Source organism: Bos indicus x Bos taurus, chromosome 5 (genome assembly GCF_003369695.1).
Source record: "Bos indicus x Bos taurus breed Angus x Brahman F1 hybrid chromosome 5, Bos_hybrid_MaternalHap_v2.0, whole genome shotgun sequence".
Lineage (NCBI taxonomy): Eukaryota > Metazoa > Chordata > Mammalia > Artiodactyla > Bovidae > Bos > Bos indicus x Bos taurus.
Window position 1 is genome coordinate 61,063,427 of NC_040080.1, and position 22,409 is coordinate 61,085,835.

The window sequence follows — 22,409 nt, forward strand, 5'->3', positions numbered from 1 at the left end:
TTGTTTCTTTGATATATATTTTAATTTTGACAGTAGTATCATGAATTTGTGAAAAAGCAACTGATGACTAACAAGCCTGAAATTTTTCAGTATTTTTCCCTGAACACATTTGATCAGTCTTAATCCTTAAGTAATGGAGATCTGGGGGTTTCCCTAGTAGCTCAGATGGTAAAGCATCCTCCTGCAATGTATGAGACCCGAGTTCGATCCCTGCATTCCCTGGAGAAGGAAATGGCAACCCACTCCAGAATCCTTGGCTGGAAAATCCTATGGACAGAAGAGCCTGGCGGGCTATACGGACCATGGGGTCACAAAGAGTCAGACATGACTGGGCGACTAACACAATGGAAACCTGAGCCTGCACGAATAAAACAACAGCTAACAGATTAAACCTCTGAGAAGAAATTCTTTCTGTCTACTAGTCACTGAAGGCAAAATTTTGACAGTTACAGTTTATGAAGATTCAAAAGCATGTGTAAAAATGTAGGCTTTTAGTTCAGAGTGCTGAAATTTTGTACCTTAAGAATAAATATAATGAATTCATTATTTCTCAAAAAAGATGAAAAACAGATTTGAATAATCTTACTATTTGTTTTGATCAAGATCATCAGGATTTACCTGTGTGCTGTGATATAATAAATTCTATTTGTAGACATAATTTGTCATCCAGAGCCTTTAACATTTGCAGATAGTTTTGAGTATAGATTAAAAAATTTGCAGGTATACCAGAGGGAGATCAAATGACCAAAAATAATGGAAATGACACCAATAGAGAGACCCAAGATGATCTAACCATATTTAAAACACAATCTGTAAATAGTTAATATTTCTTTAAATAACTAAGAAATTTGTAAGTTAATTGATGTTTGGACAGTAATCAACAAATATCAGAGCTCTTTGAACAAAAAATTATTTTAATCTGGCTTGGTATGTGAAACCGTTCCCTAAAATCATTGTGTTTTTATGCTGGTATGACCTACAAATGTATCAGGATCCTGGATGTGTTCTATCTTGTGTATTCAACGTTCCTTGTGTACTTTCTCATGATAATGACTGCAAATGACTCGCCATCACATCAGTATTTCAGTAGTGAGAGGCGGTAAAGAGGAAGACGAGGAATAACCACTATTATCAGAAGATAATCCATGGAATTGAATAAGGTATCTTCTTTTACTCTATCCTTTGGACAGAATTTAGTTGCATGGCCACAATAAGTTGCAAGGAAGGCTAACTATATACATGGAAAAATATTCATTCCACATAAGAAAGGTAGAGACTGCTTAGTTATTAAAGATCAGTCTCAGGTCCAATAAAAAAACATCACAAAACTATTTGGAGAAAAGAAACTGAGGTCATATATGACATGAAGTGGAAGCTGTGTCTGGAAAATTAACATTTGCACTTTATTTTCCACAAACTGTGGACAGTTCTTACAGAGATGGGAATACCATACCACCTGACCTGCCTCTACACAAACCTATATGCAGGTCAGGAAGCAACAGTTAGAACTGGACATGGAACAACAGACTGGTTCCAAATAGGAAAAAAAGTACATCAAGGCTGTATATTGTCACCCTGCTTATGTAACTTCTATGCAGAGTACATCATGAGAAACACTGGGCTGGAAGAAGACAAGCTGGAATCAAGATTGCCAGGAGAAATATCAATAACCTCAGATATGCAGATGACACTACCCTTTTGGCAGAAAGCGAAAAACTAAAGAGCCTCTTGATGGAAGTGAAAGTAGAGAGTGAAAAAGTTGGCTGAAAGCTCAACATTCAGAAAACGAAGATCATGGATGGAATCCGGTTGCATCACTTGATGGCAAATAGGTGGGGAAACTGTGGAAACAGTATCAGACTTTACTTTTGGGCTCCAAAATCACTGCAGATGGTGATGGCAGCCATGAAATTAAAAAAAATCCTTACTCCTTGGAAGGAAAGTTATGACTAACCTAGACAGCATATTGAAAAGCAGAGATATTACTTTGCCAACAAAGGTCCGTCTAGTCAAGGCTATGGTTTTTCCAGTGATCATGTATGGATGTGAGAGTTGGACTATGAAGAAAGCTGAGTGCTGAAGAATTGATGCTTTTGAACTGTGGTGTTGGAGAAGACTCTTGAGAGTCTGTTGGTCTGCCAGAAGATCCAATCAGTCCATTCTGAAGGAGATCAGCCCTGGGTATTCTTTGGAAGGATTTGATGCTGAGCCTAAAACTCCAATACTTTGGCCACCTCATATGAGAAGTTGACTCATTGGAAAAGACTCTGATGCTGGGAGGGATTGGGGGCAGGACGAGAAGGGGACGACAGAGGATGAGATGGCTGGATGGCATCACCGACTCGATGGACATGAGTTTGGGTGAACCCGGGGAGTTGGTGATGGACAGGGAGGCCTGGTGTGCTGCAATTCATGGGGTTGCAAAGATTTGGACACGACTGAGCAACTGAAATGAACTGAACTGAAAGATTGTCCAGGAATATGAATAGTCACTTCTTTTTGAATATGTCTACATTGTTAAGATGATTATGACATCAGATCTCGTTTTTTTTTTTTTTTTCCTTAGAATTCTGGTGTAACTTCTTCAGATCTTATTGAGTAACTTTTATTTGTCCTTTTGTGCATATATGTATATATACATACATATATGGCGTCCCTATATGAAGGGAAAGAGTCGGACACGACTGAGCGACTGAACTAACTGACTGATTGGTTCCCTGGTGGCTCAGAGGATTAAGGGTCTGCCTGCAATGCAGGGACCCGGGCTTGATCCCTGGGTTGGGAAGATTCCCTGGAGAAGGAAATGGCAACCCACTCCAGTATTCTTCCCTGGAGAATCCCATGGACAGAGGAGCCTGGAGGGCTACAGTCCACGGGGTCGCAAAGAGTTGGATACGACTGAGCAACTTCACACACACATATATGTGTATAATATATATAAATATATGTACACTTCTTTAATAATAATAATGTGTATTTTAGAAGTTGGGAATAATAATCTTGATATTTTCAATGCTGTAAGCATTTTATCCTGGGGTCCAGCCCCGGTTGGATCCAGGGATTCCCTCAGGATGACGGCGTTGGCGATTAAGGGATAGCAAAGGCTGAGTGATTATTAGATGCTCAATAATAACTGGTTTACGTGGGAAATCAATAAAGTTCGTGACACCAAACTTGCTCTGACCACGGAGGCCACAGGCACCCTCTCGAATAGCGGAAGGTGCCCCCACCTTAGGCACCTTCTCGAGTGGGTCTTAGAAGCCCAGGCAAATAAGTGGTCACAGAAGACCCCCGTGCTCCAAATTATTTTGGCATGAAGGAAGAACAGAATAGAAAAGGAGGAAAAGGAAACAAGAGAGAATGACAAGGGGAGACCAAGCTTTGGTGAGCAAGGCCCATAGCTTTATTTTCAACAGGGGCTTTTATACCATAAGTTGCACATAGAGGATAATAGGGGGCGTGAAATCATGCAAAGTCAGCAGTCTTTGATCCTTATTGAAACCAGGCTTTCTTTTTTGCAAATTTATCGTATGCAAATAGTTTAGGTGATTTACATCATCTTTTGGCCAGAAGGCCTATTAACATTTTATGACTCTGACAAAGGTTTGTCAACTGTAAGACTTATTTTCTCTAAGAGTAATTATTTTAAGTTTTGGCGCCATCCTCTGAAGGTGTTAGATAAAGTTGCATTCCTATAGGGCAGTGGTGCAGTGGGTTTACAACAAAGGAAAGAATTTATTACCTTAAGGGTCTAAAGTTGCTAACACAAAGGCCACTACTTATTTTTTCTATATACCAACTATATTAATTAATACACATTCAAGGATACAATACAGGGGATGTGGAAACTTGGCAACAAACACTAGCTCATCAATGAAATCTTTTACTAGTTTTATTCTGACAGTTTCTAACTCTCTGAGAGGCTCTAAGCTATTTGAATATCTTAGGCTTCCTGTGCCTCTTGCAGCTGGGAGACTGTAAACAATCGTATGCATAGCTCTAGGAGTCCAGGTAAACTTGTCAGGCAAGTTAGAGAGCTATCTGAGGGGTTTAGATTTAAACACTCCTATTATGCTCAAAAACTTTATTAACTAGAACTGTAAGTTAACTCCTTTTCAGAGAGAGCGAGATGGTGGTGGGGGACAGCCCCCGTAAAGTCAGAGGTGAGAGCAGAAAGCAGTAAAGTAGGCAGACTCTGGTTTTTGGGGGTAGATGCTCGAGAATATCCATGGGGACTCCTGAGGCTGGATCCCGACTTTGGGTATGCTGAGTCTCCTTCCTCATGACCTTTCCCACAGGCGGAGTTCCTCACGCTGGCTCCCGACAGTTTTATCTAGTACTTCTCACAAAACCTTAATTACTTTATATGCTTCCCGTTGAAGATACCAAGGAAGTAACAGTTCCTTAGAGATGTCATTAATCTTTTTTATTAAAAAAAATGAAGTATATCTGCTATAAAATTATTTGTACAAAATGTACTTTTAAGAGGAGAATTTTGAAAAATATAACTCTTTTAACTTGATCCTGACCCTCAAATTTTTATCTGTGCAAACCTGAACAACAGGACTGTCCCACTTCATGTATGTCCAGTGATGAGAATAGATCTCTATAGTTAATATTTCTGGAATTACATGTTACTCATATGTTTGAATATCCTTATAATAAGGAAATATATACCTCCTAAACTTTGTCAGTAAGTCTAAGGTTCAGTATGCGTTTGAAATGTACCAACTGGTGACTCATCTCTCAGGCTATGCTGAACTCAAATTTGCTATATTTTTATCTCTATGACAAAAGAATAAAGTGGTAAGTGTAAACAATAAGAGCAGATAGAGAAAAATTTCAAATTTGGTCAAAATTTTCTCCTTATAATTTTTATTTCCTAATTTTTACTAAGTTAATAATTTTCACTTACTAATTTATGTATTTTAATTTGAAAATAACTTGCATATTTTCAGTCTTTTTTCAAATTTTTCCTTAGTTTAATTCTATCTCTAAAAACTCTTCTTAATGTTCTACTTTTGCATAATGTTTTGCTTTTCCTTTCTCTTTTTTCTACTTCTTAAGCCTTCTACAGTTTCCTGAACACATATTTGCATATTTCTATCTGATCCTATATCCTGCATTCTTATTTTTACTTTTTCTTACATGTACTTTCAGATTTGTAACACAGAAGAAAACATTAGTTTCTTATAACATATATTGAAAATTTCACTGTATTTCTGCTAATTTTGTTTCAGAATTCCAAAAGGGGAATTTTGAGAATGGTAACAGAAATAGAGAAAGTACATGACAATAAGTGCAGCAAATAAGTACATTCCCAATTTATCATATTGACTTATCAGAAGTTGGATTTCATTAGCCATGCAAGTAAAGGAAATGAGTATCAGGCATTTGACTTGATTAATTGATTAAAATGGTATAGATATGTTAGCCCTGTTCATTGATGGTGGCTAGGACCGTGTGTGTGAATGTGTGCATGTGTGTGTGTATGTTAAATGCATAAGAAGGGCTGATATACATGTAATGACAGGTATCATTTTGCTTTAATAATGCAAAGTGTTCAATTAAACAGGTATTGGCATTCATACCAACCCTTGCAATAAAAACAACAGAGGAAAAAGCATTTTTGTATGCTTTAAAATGTGCATTTAAGTTCCCTTCAACTTATTCATGTATTATCAATCAACATGTATTTCCATCATCCAGGCTATTTTAGAATTGTGAATTAAGATTGAATCATCTGTTATAGACGCTGGAAATGCAAACTACCGCTCCTTCTGGCATAACCATTTTTAAAACACAAATGTGAATTGTGTTACTCTATCTGAAACATAATTGTGCTAAATTTTCTTTGAACATTAGTTACCAATATTATTTTTTTCACTTAAACCATTTTCTTTTTTTCCTACATAGAACTGGAAAAGTAGAGGATATTAATGGAAAATTATACAAGAGTGACTGTTTATTCTAGCAGGTTTGACTGATGACCCATGATTGAAAGTCATATTATTTATCTTTCTACTTATCTCCTACTTGCTGAGCATCACTGGCAATACCATCATCATCATACTCATCCTAGTGAATCTTCACCTCAAGATACCCATGCATTTTTTCCTTCAGAATTTTTCCTTCTTAGAAATTTCCTATACTACTGCATGCATCCCTAATTTGCGAGTTATGATGGCAACTGGGGACAAAAACATTTCCTATAGTAGATGTGTTTCTCAAGTATTCTTTGTCTTCCTTCCTGAAGTTTCTGAGTTTTACTTGCTAGCAGCTATATTCTATGACCACTATGTTGCCATCTGTAAGCCCCTGCATTACACAACCATCATAAACAGTAAAATCTGCATTCAGCTTGTCTTCTGTTGTTGGATTGCTGGCTGCTTTACCACCTTTGTGCTTTCCTCTTAGATCTAAAACTATTTTTGGGCCTCCGATGTTGTTGAGCATTTCTACTGTGACACAACTGCCCTCATGCAGATCTCCTGCTCAGACACACATATAATTGAGACAGTGGGATTCATTTCTGATGCAATGACTCTTGTGGTCACATTAGTAATGGTGATAATATCATATACCTATATTGCAAGAGCAAGTCTAAAAATTCCTTCATCGAATCAGAGGAAAAAAGCTTTTACAACATGTTCTGCTCACATGATTGTGATATCTCTTTCCTATGGCAGCTACATTTTCATATATGTAAAACCTTCAGTCCAAGAAAGACTATTTTTTCCCAAGGGAATTGCAGTGCTCAATACCTTTGTTGCCCCACTTTTGAATCCTTTCATCTACAGCTTACAGAACCAAGTGAAAATGGCCTTCATGAATATGATACGCAGGGTTATTTCTTTCTCATAGAAATGAATATTATATTTCACTTTATATAAATGAAATAAAGAGTGGGGTCTATAGTAATAACATTGTATCCAATTATAGCTTCTGATACATGTTTTCTCTTTTATTTCCATTCATCTTTGTACCTTTCAAGCTTTATTTTTTCAAAAATCTTTGTTACAACACAGCTTTTTCCTATGTTCTTCAATAGATTAAAAAAAAATCACTTTCTTTTCTTTTATAAGCTGAAAGACGTATACCTAAGTTTTCAAACCATCTACTTGTCTATGAATTCTATTTAGTCAAGAATACAATAATTTTTATTTAGATTATATTTAATGTAGCATGCAATGTAAATGTTATTGCTATCCTTTATTTGTACTTAGTTATAGCCTACTTAAGCTAATATTTCTTTATATTCCTTTGTAATACTAACAATATATTTGTACATAGTCCATTTAATTTAATGAAAGAAAATTGTTGCAGAGATTAACCTGTAGTGTTGATGGTCAGGCTAGAGATTTTTTTTAAATGATTGTTATTTTAAAATAATTTTCATAGAAACTAGTTGCTTAGTTTGTGTTTGAGAATTGGTAGCATTTACAAGTATTTAAATTGTAGATGAAAATGTATTATTTTACTAGCCTATTTTAAAAGTTAATAATAAAACATAATGAATATAACACATTAATACTATAACAATATATAAAATAAATATAAATAATAATATTAAATAACAACATATTAATAAAACATAATAATAAAACATATTTGGTGTTTCCATATATAAAAAGACACCTTTCAGTAACTTGGGATACTTCTGAAACTTATTGAAAGGTGCATGTAAATAACTGTTAAATAAAGAAAACAACGCTAGCCAATGTATTTTCAGATTATCATAAGTGTCAATATATAGTTACATAGCTATATCTTCTCTCAGGGAAACCAAGATGACAGAATAATGGTTTTTTTTTTAAGGATTTTTGAATTCTTAGTCATAAAGTGAGTGGAATTTGGGGAACTCAAATCAATTTGTGTGTCATGACCAAAGTTTGGAGATATTAAATAGAGTAAAAAGGGTTTTCCCAAGTACACATCATTTTCATGATTTTTTCTAGAAATGTTTGTGCATTTGACTATAATATCTTTTTCATTTCCTTTTAGTATTTTGATTTTGAATAAATTTTTTTGATTTGAATAAAATATGTTTGAAAAATGCTGTCTTATGACAGACCAGAAAAATATATAGCCAGGGAGAAAAATACATATAGTATATAAGTGACAGGACAATTTTACAGGTTTTGGTACAACCAGTTAATGAACTATATCTTAAAAGATATGTGTCAGGAATATGATTTCAGGGATAACATTTTAAAAATTGGTTATCATTTTACTTCATCATTTCATTTTGAGAATATATATCTAATGATCTTGAAACACTATTTAACATTTAGAAATTTTAAGAGCACAGAATATGAAAAAAACATGTAACATATTGGGACAATCTTATACAAGTAAAACCTAAGGCTCTCTCACTGTTCTTTTTAGTTTTGATTCTGTTATGTGTGAGTCAGGAAGAATTTGCTTAAAAAACACTATCCAAGTTAAACCAGTAACTTATCATGGAGCTATTCTGAAATGTTTCACTTATATATTTTTAAATGTCTGTCATTTACTACTTATATTGCACAGATGTTCTACAATTCAGGGTCTAGCACTTCTAAAATACAACTTCCTCATTCCTATTCTGCCCACTCCCAGGAAGATTGGTTATGTTATCTGTCTTCTCTGCCATTTTGCTTAGTCTGTATCATATCGCATTTCTTTATATCTAATAGACCCACAACTGATGGCATCTGAATTTGAATCTCCAGATAGTTTAATAGTGCTTTAAAAAAAAAATCTGTTCTTGAACAAGTAACACAGTTTCTTCAATACAGGGTCAGCTGAGCTTCTACCTGAAGTACTGAAATGCTTTACTTTGAAATGCATTCAGCTTTTCTGCTGGACAGCAAATATGATATTAAAATAAGACCTCTGTTTTGTTGAGAACTCAGTAAAGGCACTGGTAGGGATTTTATATATAATTCTAGAAATAACAATATGGTATAATAGTTAGAATTTCACATAAGAGCAAAAAGATAGTTCAGTAAGTATAAGATAAGTTCATTTTGAAGGGGACAGAGCTAAAAAATAGAACCATACATGTCAATGTATGGGAAAACCCACCACAATATTGTAAAGTAATTAGCCTCCAATTTCAATAAATAAATTAGTTTAAAAAATAAAATAAAAGGTGTTGATGATGGAAAAAAATAGAATCATGAAAACAAATTTAGAAAGATTTTAGTTTTCAGTACTCCTTTAAAGGAGTACTAAATTATGTAATGATTAGTAAGTGATTACTAGTAGTAATGATTAGAAGTAGTGATTAGTGAAAGTTGCTCAGTAATATCTGACTCTTTGCGACCCCATCGACCATACTCCATGGAATTCTCCAGGCCAGAATACTGGACTGACTGAGCCACCAGGCAAGTCCAGTGATTAGTAAGAGGAGAAATATAATACATGGAGGCGGACCAAGAAAAGTGGGAAAATATTACTGAAATTACTTTCCACAGATGCTTAAATTAAGACCTTAGAGAAAACAGTTAAATAAGTACCAGCTTCCCAGGTGGCCCAGTGGTAAAAGAATCCACTTGCTAAGCAGGAGATGTGGATTTGAACCTGGGGTTGGGAAGATCCCCAGGAGAAGGAAATGGCAATCCACTCCAGTATTCTTGCCTGGTAAATCCCATGGACTGAGGAGCTTGGAGGGCTACCACTACATGGGATCACAAAGAGTTGGACACGACTTAGAGACTAAACAAGTACATCATAAAAATACTGGATATAGAGTATCTGTAATAGAAAATCAAGCTGTTAAAAATAACATGAAAATATTCAGTTCAGTTCAGTTAAGTCGCTCAGTCGAGTCCGACTATTTGCGACCCCATGAATCGCAGCATGCCAGGCTTCCCTGTCCATCACCAACTCCCGGAGTTCACTCAAACTCAGGTCCATCGAGTCTGTGATGCCATCCAGCCATCTCATCCTCTGTTGTCCCCTTTTCCTCCTGCCCCCAATCCCTCCCAGCATCAGAGTCTTTTCCAGTGAATCAACTCTTCGCATGAGGTGGCCAGAGTACTGGAGTTTCTGCTTTAGCATCATTCCTTCCAAAGAACACCGAGGGCTGATCTCCTGTAGAATGGACTGGAAAGTATTATGTCTAGTAAAATTGATAACTCAACAGTTTTCAACCATTTTAACTTCCAGGATTTCTCAGTTAAAACATTTAGTAAATGTCTGTGTGAATAAATCTAACCAGTTTATAAATGGCAAAATACTCAAGTGTACAAAACAGTAGAACTAAAGAGTTAAAGGAAATGTAGATATTTCCAAAAATAATACAATAAGGGCCATAAGAAGTTATAGAAGACTGCTGCCTCTTGGAGAAATGACCAACATATTAATGACAAAAAATACCTAACTCAGGTTTCGAAAATCACTTGGATATACAGGCCTACTTCCTATGGTTTGTACAACAATAAATGAGTTGAAGGAATTACAAATTATAAATAGTACACATATTTTCCCATGTATCATAAGGAAGATGATAAAGGAAAGCATTTTTGGTTTCTGTTTCACTCAGTTTTCTTAAAGTTCTGTCCTTTTATATGATACAGATTTTGAAAGCATAAACTCATCAATCGGACTAAAGATAAAACAATATAATAAATATATCTGCAGGCTAATACATTTAGCAAAAAATAAGATACTTATTAAAAAATAATAAATGAGATTTTCTGTGTTAAATAAATGAACACTGTTTGGCGGTTATAAGTTAAATTCAGATACTGATGGAAAAATAAAATGTGAAAAGTATGAAGTGAAGTGAAAGTCGTTTAGTCATTTCCGACTCTTTGCGACCGCATGGACTATGCAGTCCATGGAATTCTCCAGGCCAGAATACTGGAGTGAGTAGCCATTCCCTTCTCCAGGGGATCTTCCCAACCCAGGGATCAAACCCAGGTTTCCCGCATTGCAGGCAGATTCTTTACTAACTGAGCCACCAGGGAAGCCCATGAAAAATATAAATAACTTTGTGTAGAAATATGTGTAGAAATCACATGTATTCCATGTGTAGAAATAACATGGACTTAAAAGTCTATTATTGAGAGGAGCCCTTTGGACCATAGATTATATTTGACTTTACTATTTCAAATGTGCTTCCGTAATTTTTTCCTAGATATCACTATAAGTGACTAACATGTTCTTTAAAATAACTCTTTAAAATATTCATAGAGTAAGGAATCAAATTGCAAACAATAAGGTAATTTATGTATTGGCAACTAGAGCTATACAAGTTCTTAAAGAGGTGAATATCTGTTAGAATATAGCGATCTCTAGGTCTGTCTGTTATATGACTTCAGCTCTTATGTGACATTTTATGCAGGGAAAAATACTGCCTCGTGGCTAAGATTCTGCAAATATGCCTTTCTTTGGTTGTCAACCTCAAAAAAAAAAAAACACAAAACACACTTCTATTGCCACTTTAATTATCTTTAGTGTGTAGTTTTGTTAAGATTCATAAAAGGGAAATAAGAATCAATCATGGAAATAGAGTTCATTTGACTTGGACTGATAGCTTAAACTTCACTGAAAATTGTTATTTTCCTGTTTCTGTTTCACAAATAAGTGACTGAGAATAATTCTTGAGATAAATCAAGAATTTATCCTCTTTACAATGTTGAATCCCTACCTAAAATTTTTGATGTAATTTTTCGTCCAAAATTCCTCTTTTTGAAATATATATTCCTAAAGTTTTTTTAGTATTTATTTATTTTTTTCCTTTTATTATTATTTTTTTTTTTTTTACTTTACAATATAGTATTGGTTTTGCCATACAATTTGGAAGATCCCCCAAAGTGGGAAAAATTAATTAGCTACACTCTAGGAAATTGTTTAGTCTTTCAACACAGTTAACTACTACTAGAGTTAACTACTGTGATGAAAGACTGAACAATTCCTCAGTTCAGTTCAGTTCAGTTCAGTTCAGTCACTCAGTCATGTCCGACTCTTTGTAACACCATGAATCACAGCATGCAAGGCCTCCCTGTCCATCACCAACTCCTGGAGTTCACTCAGACTCACATCCATCAAGTCAGTGATGCCATCCAGCCATCTCATCCTCTGTCATCCCTTTCTCCTCCTGCCCCCAATCCCTCCCAGCATCAGAGTCTTTTCCAATGAGTCAACTCTTCACATGAGGTGGCCAAAGTACTGGAGCTTCAGCTTTAGCATCATTCCTTCCAAAGAAGTCCCAGGGTTGATCTCCTTCAGAATGGACTGGTTGGATCTGCTTGCAGTCCAAGGGACTCTCAAGAGTCTTCTCCAACACCACAGTTCAAAAGCATCGATTCTTCAGCCCTCAGCATTCTTCACAGTCCAACTCTCACATCCATACATGACCACAGGAAATACCATAGCCTTGACTAGATGGACCTTTGTTGGCAAAGTAATGCCTCTGTTTTTGAATATGCTATCTAGGTTGGTCATAACTTTCCTTCCAAAGAGTAAGCATCTTTTAATTTCATGGCTGCAATCACCATCTGCAGTGATTTTGGAACCCCCCAAAATAAAAAATCTGATGAACAAAGTTAGTGGAGGTGATGGAATTCCAATTGAGCTATTTCAAATCCTGAAAGATGATGCTGTGAAAGTGCTGCACTCAATATGCCAGCAAATTTGGAAAACTCACCAGTGGCCACAGGACTGGAAAAGGGCAGTTTTCATTCCAGTTTCAAAGAAAGGCAATGCCAAAGAATGCTCAAACTACCGCACAATTGCACTCATTTCACATGCTAGTAAAGTAATGCTCAAAATTCTCCAAGCCAGGCTTCAGCAATATGTGAACCGTGAACTTCCTGATGTTTAAGCTGGTTTTAGAAAAGGCAGAGGAACCAGAGATCAAAGTGGCAACATCTGCTAGATCATGGAAAAAGCAAGAGAGTTCCAGAAAAACATCTATTTCTGCTTTATTGACTATGCCAAAGCCTTTGACTGTGTGGATCACAATAAACTGTGAGAAATTCTGAAAGAGATGGGAATACCAGACGACCTGACCTGCCTCTTGAGAAATCTGTATGCAGGTCAGGAAGCAACAGTTAGAACTGGACATGGAACAACAGACTGGTTCCAAATAGGAAAAGGAGTACGTCAAGGCTGTATATTGTCACCCTGCTTATTTAACTTATGTGCAGAGTACATCATGAGAAAATCTGGACTGGAAGAAACACAAGCTGCAATCAAGACTGCTGGGAGAAATATCAATAACCTCAGATATGTGGATGACACCACCCTTATGGCAGAAAGTGAAGAGGAACTGAAAGCCTGTTGATGAAAGTGAAAGTGCGGAGTGAAAAAGCTGGCTTAAAGTTCAACATTCAGAAAATGAAGATCATGGCATCCGGTCCCATCACTTCATGGGAAATAGATGGGGAAACAGTGGAAACAGAGTGTAGCTAATTAATTTCCCCACTTTGGGGGATCTTCCACATTTTATATTCCTATGTTCTATGGCTACTTTGTTGTGATTCAGACTCTTTCATTGCCTGATCAATATGTACAGCAAAATGTGCTATCAGCTTGTACTTGGCTCCTGGGAACTGGATTACTAAATTAATCTTTTGATAATTTGAGCACAGATCATAATTATTTTGATGGTATTTGGGTATCCAGTTTTTCCTGTAGTATTGGGTTGGCCAAACATTTCATTCAGATTTTTCTACTGGATGTAACATCACAGAAATACAGACATATCGAGCCAAAATTTCAGAATCAATTATTCTGGAACTCTGGACACAAGCAAATGTTTCCAACAACCAAGTGAGTGTTGAATAAAGAAAATTCAACTGAAAACCATAGGAGAGATTTGCAGCATTTTTATTTTCCCTTGTTCAGCCCCATCTCTGGGTTTGCATTGGTCCTGATGGTGTCAACCCCATGTTCACTGTGTGGGACCTTGTTTACTAAGTTGAAGTAAAGTAGAACAGACCTTATTCTCACTTCTGCATTTTATGATTTTAATAGCTTAATTAATGTGTGGCTTGCTGTGATTTTCCTTATTCTAAATAACATCCATGTATGTTTCTAATTCCATATTTATGAATTTTGCTCTCAGAATTTTGTTATTGCTGCCTTAAAGAATGGCACTCTAATATTAGGAAGTTCAAATATCCCCCAAACATGTAACTACACGTGGAAAGAGGAGAAAGGTAAAAGTACTCTTCATGTATATGGGGAACAGGCATTTCAATACAAGAGTTGTACATCGAACCTAGAAACAATCCATGCTGACATGGCTGGAAGCAAAAAGTGTTCCAGAACAGATGATGCTGAGGAAAGGGAAAATGAAGATGGAAGATTGCCTAATGTATTTATTATTTTTGAGCATATAGTCGCACTTCTGGATTCTAGACTGAGTTGGGAATACTGAAAAATACGTAAATACTTATGCAATTATTTTAATGTAAATTGATCCCTGTGGGTACAAAATATTGTTAAATAGAGAAAAAGCATGTAGACAAAGATGTTGCTCAGCTTGAAAAATAATTTCATTGTCAAAATAGTGTAAATTAAGATAAAACTGATGATCATTATAAAAGTATGAAAAATATAATAAAAATGAGAAATATTAATAGAAATTATTTTTGTGGTGGTGATTTAGTCTCTACATTGTCTCAGACTCTTTGCAACCCCATGGGCTGTAGCCTGCCAGGCTCCTCTGTCTATGGGATTACCCAGGCAAGAATACTGGGAAGTCTCCTCTGTCTCCTGCATTGCAAGTAGATTATTTACCCACTGAGCCACTGGGGAAGCCAACAAGAATACTGGAGCGAGTTTCCATTTCCTTCTCCAGGGCATGTTCCCAACCTAGGGGAGGAGTAAGGATATAAGAAAATAAATAACTAATTTTTCATACTAGAAATCCAATAGCCTAAACTGAAAATGTCATTTAAGAAACAGTAATAAATATCAAGGGGGACAAAAGCTAATACTGGAAGTCTCCAGAGAATAAGTGTTAATCATAGGTGAGGGATGAAGCAGGAGGCTACTAATTTTCATTGGCAGAGTTCCAGAATTTTTCACTTTTTGAACTTTGCATATATATATCTTTAATTTTTTTTTAAAAAGCAATTTTATTACAGTGGTATTTCAGGTTGAAAAAATAACACAATATTTAAACCACTTTTCAAATATTTTTAAAATTTTATTTATTTATTTGGCTGTACCAAGTCTTAGTGATGGCACGTGGGATCTTTGGTTTTTGTTGTGACATGCAAACACTTGGTTGTACCATGTGAATTTTTTTTTTTTTTTTGAAGCATAGGTCATTACAGAGTATTGAGTAGAATTCAGTGTGCCATCTCCTCTAAATTCTCCCCGTTCTTACTGCCCAGACTTCCTGTTGCTATGTTTGGTCATATGTAGTGAATTTGCCTTATTTTTTGTTCTGTTCTATCTTCATCAAAATTTTTGAATAAACTTCATCAACTCTCCTATCAAGATAATTTCATTTTTTAATTCATCACATATATTAATTCAGTTACTACTTAGTATCAAGGTTATTCCAGATGCTAAAATTATATGGATGAAAAATATAATAGACAAGACTATGATGCAACTGGAATTTTGTAGGAGAACCAGATTTAAAAAGTGAAGAAATGACATGTAGAAATAAATATTGATAGAATTATAAGCAATAAATGTCTATACATAAAATCCATGAGAAGAGAAATGTCTCCTCACAAATGGTCACTTTGCAAATTGATTTTTTGATGGAGATATATTGGGTTGCTCAAAAAGTGGATTCAGGCTTTTCCATGAAAATGTTAAGGAAAAATCTGAATGAACTTTTTGGCCAACCCAAGATAATCTGAGGTCTCGAGTTTGGTGAGGGAGTGAGAGCAGAGGTGGGGAGAGAGGTGACAAAGAGCTCGAGAATGAAATATAAAAAGAAAAGAGTGGAAGAACGTGAAGATAGGACAGGAAGGAAGTGAGGAGTTATACCAAGGATTCTTTGCTGATCTCTGGTACCTTGCCATTCAATTATGTTTCAGGACATAATTTTAGCAAAGATGTGGGATGATATGAATTAAATTTTAGAGAACATATTTTTATCTTCTCTATAGAAAATGGATTGGATGAGGGAAGGAAGCAAAGATTATTTAGACATCTCCTACAGGCTATTATAAAGACTAGGTGGAAGGTAATGGTTTATTGGATTAGAATGGTGGCAGTTGTAGCAGACACCGTCTTCTAATTACAAAATGTTTCCTGCTGGACTGAAAAATAGATAGGTGCATTTCACTTTTCTTTTCTTCTTCTTTTGTTTTTAATGTATATTTGTCATGGACATGTAGGGTAACTTAGTATTTTTTTTTAATTCCTATGGTTTGCAACTTATGAAAATGAGAAGTGAAAGTGTAGTCCCTCAGTTGTGTCCAACTCTTTGTGACCCCATGGGCTGTAGCCCACCAGGCTCCTCTGTCCATGGGTTTCTCCAGGCAAGAATACTGGAGTGGGTTGCCATTCCCTTCTCCAGGAGATCTTCCCAACCCAGGGACTGAACCCTTGTCTTCTGCATTGCAAGTAGGTTCTTTACCATCTGAGCCACCAGGGAAGCCCTCTTACAACTTAGAGCTGCCTTAAAAAAAAAAAAAGGTGTTTTTTTCTTGTTCTATATGGAGCTTATGGATTATAATTTCTGCATTCAGTCATTTTTCATATAGTCTTAACATCTTGTGCAATGTTCTCAGGGAAAACTTTCCTTTAAAAAATTTTTTAAAATCAGTTAATCCTCTTGAGACATGTGACATACTGCTTAATAATAGATGATACCTATAATCTTAAAGCTACAAAATAAACAGCTGAGCTTTCCATGTAAGACAGAACCATTTCAAAATAAAAGGAGCCTGAAATCTTCTCCTTTTATTCATGTTTTTCTTAACTTCTTAAAAAAAGAAAAAAACTATTTGTTTTGCTCTAATCTTGAAAAATATGCTCCAAGTTACATAAAACATAAATTGGAGAATATTTCCTATCTTAAAAAAATGAGAAGAAATGAAACTGAGTTTCTTACTGTGACAGAATCCTTGAATTTACACATTTGAGTGTGTATTACTGAAGCTAACGTTGTTTGAATAAGAATGCAAAATAAAAGTATGGGTTAAAGCAAAATATAAAAACATGGTGGATAGGCAACATTAGAAATTGCCTCTTTCCTGGAACTCATGTCAAAAGAAGCAAGTTAAGAATTAATTGCTACTAAAGACATTAAGGTTGGGGGGAAAAGTCCATTTTTATTTTAATTAGAATAACTTTACTGCATGAAACTGGAAGAAATATTCAACCCCTGCTTATCAGTTGAAATAGGATGGCATGCAATTAGAAATATTTTTCTTTTACAAATAAACATTAAATTGACTTTTAAAACTTACACTGAAGGCATCAATTGTTGTATTGTAATAAGAAATCTGAACTTTTCATTTCCTAGAATCTGGCTTTCAGTAGATATTCTTCTCAGCATTAAACAGAATCTCAGAAATCTCTTTATTAAATGAATGCTGTTTACCTCAGATAATTGTAAATGAGTGTTCCTTTAGTGCACAGAGTCAGTGTAAATAATGTGGATTATGACACTGGACTGAACTTGGGAAATTATTTTTGTATTTATCAAGCAGTCGTATTGAATTTAATAGAATTTAAGCCTTTCAAGAGCTGTCTAATTTTAATATTATAAGAGAATCTCTTATCTTGTACCTGTAAATTGTCAAAGCAGTTACGGAAGCCCTTGGGAATGTGTGCTTATGCTTAGTCGCTCAGTAGTGTCCGACTCTTTGCAACCCCTTGGTTGGTAGCCCACCAGGCTTCTCTGTCCGTGGGGATTCTCCAGGCAAGAATACCAGAGTGGGTTGCCATGCCCTCCTCCAGGGCATCTTCCCAACCCAGGGACTGAACCCAGGTCTCCTGCATTGCAGGCCGATTCTTTACCAGCTGAGCTACCAGGGAAGTCTCCCTGGGACTGTAACAGTAGTTAAACAATGACTATTTTACTTTTACCCAGCAAGAATTTATTTGAGGAATTAGGAAGAAAATAATGTTGTCATGGAGTTTAGAATACTTGTTTAGAATGTTGTAATTTAAGATTAGGCTAGTGTGTGTGCCTAGTTGCTTAGCTGTGTCGACTCTTTGTGACTCCATGGACTGCAGCCTGCCAGGCTCCTCTGTACCTGGGATTCCCCAGGAAGGATACTGGAGTGGGTTGCCATTTCCTTCTCCAGAAGATCTTCCTGACCCAGACACAGAAGCTGGGTCTCCTGCATTGCAGGAAGATTCTATACCATTTGAGCCACCAGGGAAGCCCCTACAAAATAGAGTAACCATTTATGAATCTACCTCTGACAAAATACTCTGGCAGTTTATATAGCTCATCACAATTTATTGATATTTGCCTATACATTTCACCTTTAAAATCAACTAACTTTATATTTCTAAAATCTCACTGAGTATAAATTTTACTTACAATATAAACACATTTAGAAAAAAGGATCCATTGAAGAGGATAGAAAACAAAGGAGGTAAAAGAAGAAAGACAAAAATTTTAGTTGCATTGTATTCATTTATAATCATTTGAGATGTTTGCATATTAAGTCTACAATTGGAATATAGAAATATAATAGGGATAAAATAGTTTCAGATATGACATCATATTATTCTTGAGGAAAATATTTTCATTCTCTAGAAAGAATTTATGACACACTTTAGTGGTGATGAATGTAAGGTGTAAGGATGATTTTGAAGAAGATAAAAAAATAAGAAAAGATGGAGAACAGAATTTCAAATTGTCATGTATTGAACCAGAAAGAAATGACGTTAGAGGTGAATAAATAAGAAGTGGAGCCCATGGCGACAGGGGGAGACACATGGAGCAGTGATGCACCAGGCATGTCTAGATAATCTTTTATTGTTTTAAATACCTTATTCGAGAACCTTGCTCATTACCGCAGATATTTAGTAAGGTGTGCTATATAACACACTCCATTCAGGATGATATACTTTGTATCTGCTTGAGTGAATATCAGAAAAAAGAGCACAGCCAGAGTGAGTAAGATGAAAGTAAATTCTAATCTTCAGGTAGAGTGGAAAAAGCAGAACTAAAAGTTGCCATGAGGATTTAAATATTGAAGTGTACAGAAGTTTGGTAAAAGTAATTCCCACTTTATATAGGCTAGGGATATTTAGGTCAAGTTATGTTAATTTTTAAAGGTGAAAATTTCACCTCAGGTGAAATCTGACTTCCAGAAGTATAAAGTTTACCTTAAACTGTAATAAACACAAAAAGAGATGTTTGGCAGAGTAGAATTAATCATCTTCCTGTAAATTGAAGATAATGACATTTAACCTTTCTTAAGTAAATGGCTTTCTGAAGATCTTTGGAGGCTCTGTGTAGCTTTAGAATCTGTGACCCAAGAAGATAGTTCCATCACTTTGTATTTTCATCCGTATAAACATAATTGATTCTTTTAATAAAGAAAGAAGAAGAAAGTTATGTAAATAATTTAATGTATACTAAATAGATTGGAAACTTTGAAAATACAGAAAATACAAGTTAAGATACTATTTTTTTTCTCTTTGTTTCTATTTTTATAAGATTATCAATGTACTATGTTTTCCTTTGGGAACACATGAATTTATGACACTTAAGGAAACAAACAAAAAAACCTCATGAATTGCACTCAGTGAAATTTTGAATAAAGATTATATGAGTACATTTTTATAGGCTGTTATTCCTTTTTGATTCTTCTTTCTTTCTTTTTTTAAATAGAAGTCAGCGATGAGAAACCACACAACAGTAACAACCTTTATTCTTCTTGGACTAAGCAATGACCCACAATTACAGGTGGTTATTTTTCTTCTCCTTTTTTTCACTTACTTATTGAGCATCACTGGAAATCTAATCATCATCACCCTTACCCTGCTAGATTCACACCTCAAGACAACCATGTATTTCTTTCTTCGAAATTTCTCATTTTTAGAAATCTCATTCACAACTGTCTGCATCCCCAAATTTCTTGTCAGTATGGCAACAGGTGATAAGACCATTTCTTACAACAATTGTGCAGCACGCTGTTTTTTACTATTCTCTTGGGTGCAACCGAATTTTTTCTTCTGGCTGCCATGTCCTATGACCGCTATGAGGCCATCTGCAAACCCCTGCATTACACGACCATCATGAGTGACAGAGTGTGCAACTTACTGGTCTTTGCGTCATGGTTGGCTGGTTTCATAATACTTTTTCCACCACTCCTCATGGGTCTCCAGCTTGATTTCTGTGCAGCCAACACTGTAGATCATTTTGTCTGTGATGTATCTCCTATATTACAACTTTCTTGCACAGACACAGAAAAAGTAGAAATAATGATGCTTCTCTCAGCCATTTTAACTCTCCTGGTTACTCTGGTGTTAGTGATTTTCTCCTACACAAACATCATTAGGACTATTCTGAAGATATCTTCTTTTCAAAAGAGGAGGAAAGCCTTTTCTACATGTTCTTCTCATATGGTGGCTGTGTCCATTTCTTATGGAAGTTGCATCTTCATGTATGTGAAACCCTCTGCCAAGCAAAGAGTGTCTTTAAATAAAGGGATAGCTCTGCTCAGTACTTCTGTTGCACCCATGTTGAATCCTTTTATTTATACACTGAGAAACAGACAAGTGAAATATGCTTTTAAGCTCATGATCAAAATATTGAGGCTTTCTTAATGAAGTGAACAACATTAGTGACATTCTTGAGTTTATAAGTAAAATAAATCAAGAAGTGTGAAGTGTGTTGTACATCTCTTCTATGCTTGTGTTCTACAAAATATCACTATTTTACATGACTTACATGGTTCATTGTGACTTGCCTAAAAATCCCAGTCTAACTTTCACTTCTATTTTCTCCTCATGCTCAGATCACATATACATTTCTTATATATGATCATATTCATTTGCCTTTTGATTTGGTGACTCTGTTGATTTCCTTTAAAAATTCCCTCATAGGAAGACAAAGTGGGACTTCAATTATCCATGTTCCTTTCCACCGTTCAGAAATTTAGAGATTCAGTTTGGTGTATATTCTATGCAGAGTTTAGTACCCCACCTAGATTTGATCACCTAATCAGCTTTTCTGCAGTGGATTCCAAGTTTGAATTCTGAATAGAAATTTGGAACAAACCAATTTAATGCATTTCTTAAACTACACACATTGATAGTTTCAAATTTTCAACCAGGCTTGGACTTCTGGTATATGTTTAGAAACAGATTGAAGAAAATCTAGAGATGTTAAGGAATTACTGCCATGCAATAACCAGATAAATTATTGCTAACATTAACTAATTTTTTACAATGGCCAGGTTTGTGAAATGTACTAGCCTGCATCTTGAAAACAGCATAAGACATGTATTATCATACTCACTTATGAATAACAATCTGTAGCCTATTTAAAGCTTAACTAACTCTCTGGATTAGAATAATTAATGTTGTGAAAGTATCCATAGTACCCAGATTCAATGATTCCCTATTAAAATAGATCAGTTTTCATTCCAGTCCCAAACAAGGACAATGCCAAAGAGTGTTTAAACTACTACACAATCGCACTCATTTCACATCCTAGCATGTAATGCTCAAAACCCTTCAAGCTAGGTTTCAACAGTAGGTGAACTGAGAAGTTCCATATGTACAGGCTGGATTTAGAAAAGGCAGTGGAACCAGGGATCAAATTGCCAACAGCTGTTGGATCTTAGAAAAAGCAATGGAATTTCAGAAAGACATCTGCTTCATTGAATATGCTAAAGCCTTTGACTGTGTGGATCACAACAAACTGTGGAACATTCTGAAAAGAGATGGGAATAGCAGACGACCTTACCTGCCTCCTGAGAAACCTGTACGCAGGTGAAGAAGCAATAGTTAGGACTGGGCATGGAGTAACCAACTGGTTCAAAATTGGGAAAGGAGTACATCAAGGCTGTATATTGTCACCCTGCTTATTTAACTATTATGCAGAGTTCATCATGTGAATGATGGGCTGAATGAATCACAAGCTGGAATCAAGATTGCCAGGAGAAATATCAATAACCTCAGATATGCAGATAACATCACCCTTATGGCAGAAAGTGAAGAAGAACTAAAGAGCCTCTTGATGAAGGTGAAAGAAGAGAGTGAAAAAGCTGGCTTAAAACTCAACATTCAAAACACTAATATCATGTCATTGGGTCCCATCACTTCATGGCAAATAGATGGGGGGAAACAATGGAAACGGTGAGAGATTTTATTTTCTTGGGCTCCAAAATCATTGAGGATGGTGACTGCAGCCATCAAATTAAAAGACATTTCTTCCTTGGAAGAAAAGCTATGAAAACCCAGACAGTGTATTAAAAAGCAGAGACATCACTTTGCTGACAAAGGTCCATCTAGTCAAACTATGG

At 35.6% G+C, this 22,409-nt stretch overlaps 2 pseudogenes; both read left to right on the plus strand.

Annotated features, from left to right (window-relative positions):
* Positions 1-5,939: 5,939 nt before the first annotated feature.
* On the plus strand, positions 5,940-6,864 carry LOC113893677 (annotated as a pseudogene).
* A 12,913-nt stretch (positions 6,865-19,777) lies between these two features.
* LOC113893678 lies at positions 19,778-21,844 on the plus strand (annotated as a pseudogene).
* The last annotated feature ends 565 nt before the right edge of the window (positions 21,845-22,409 follow it).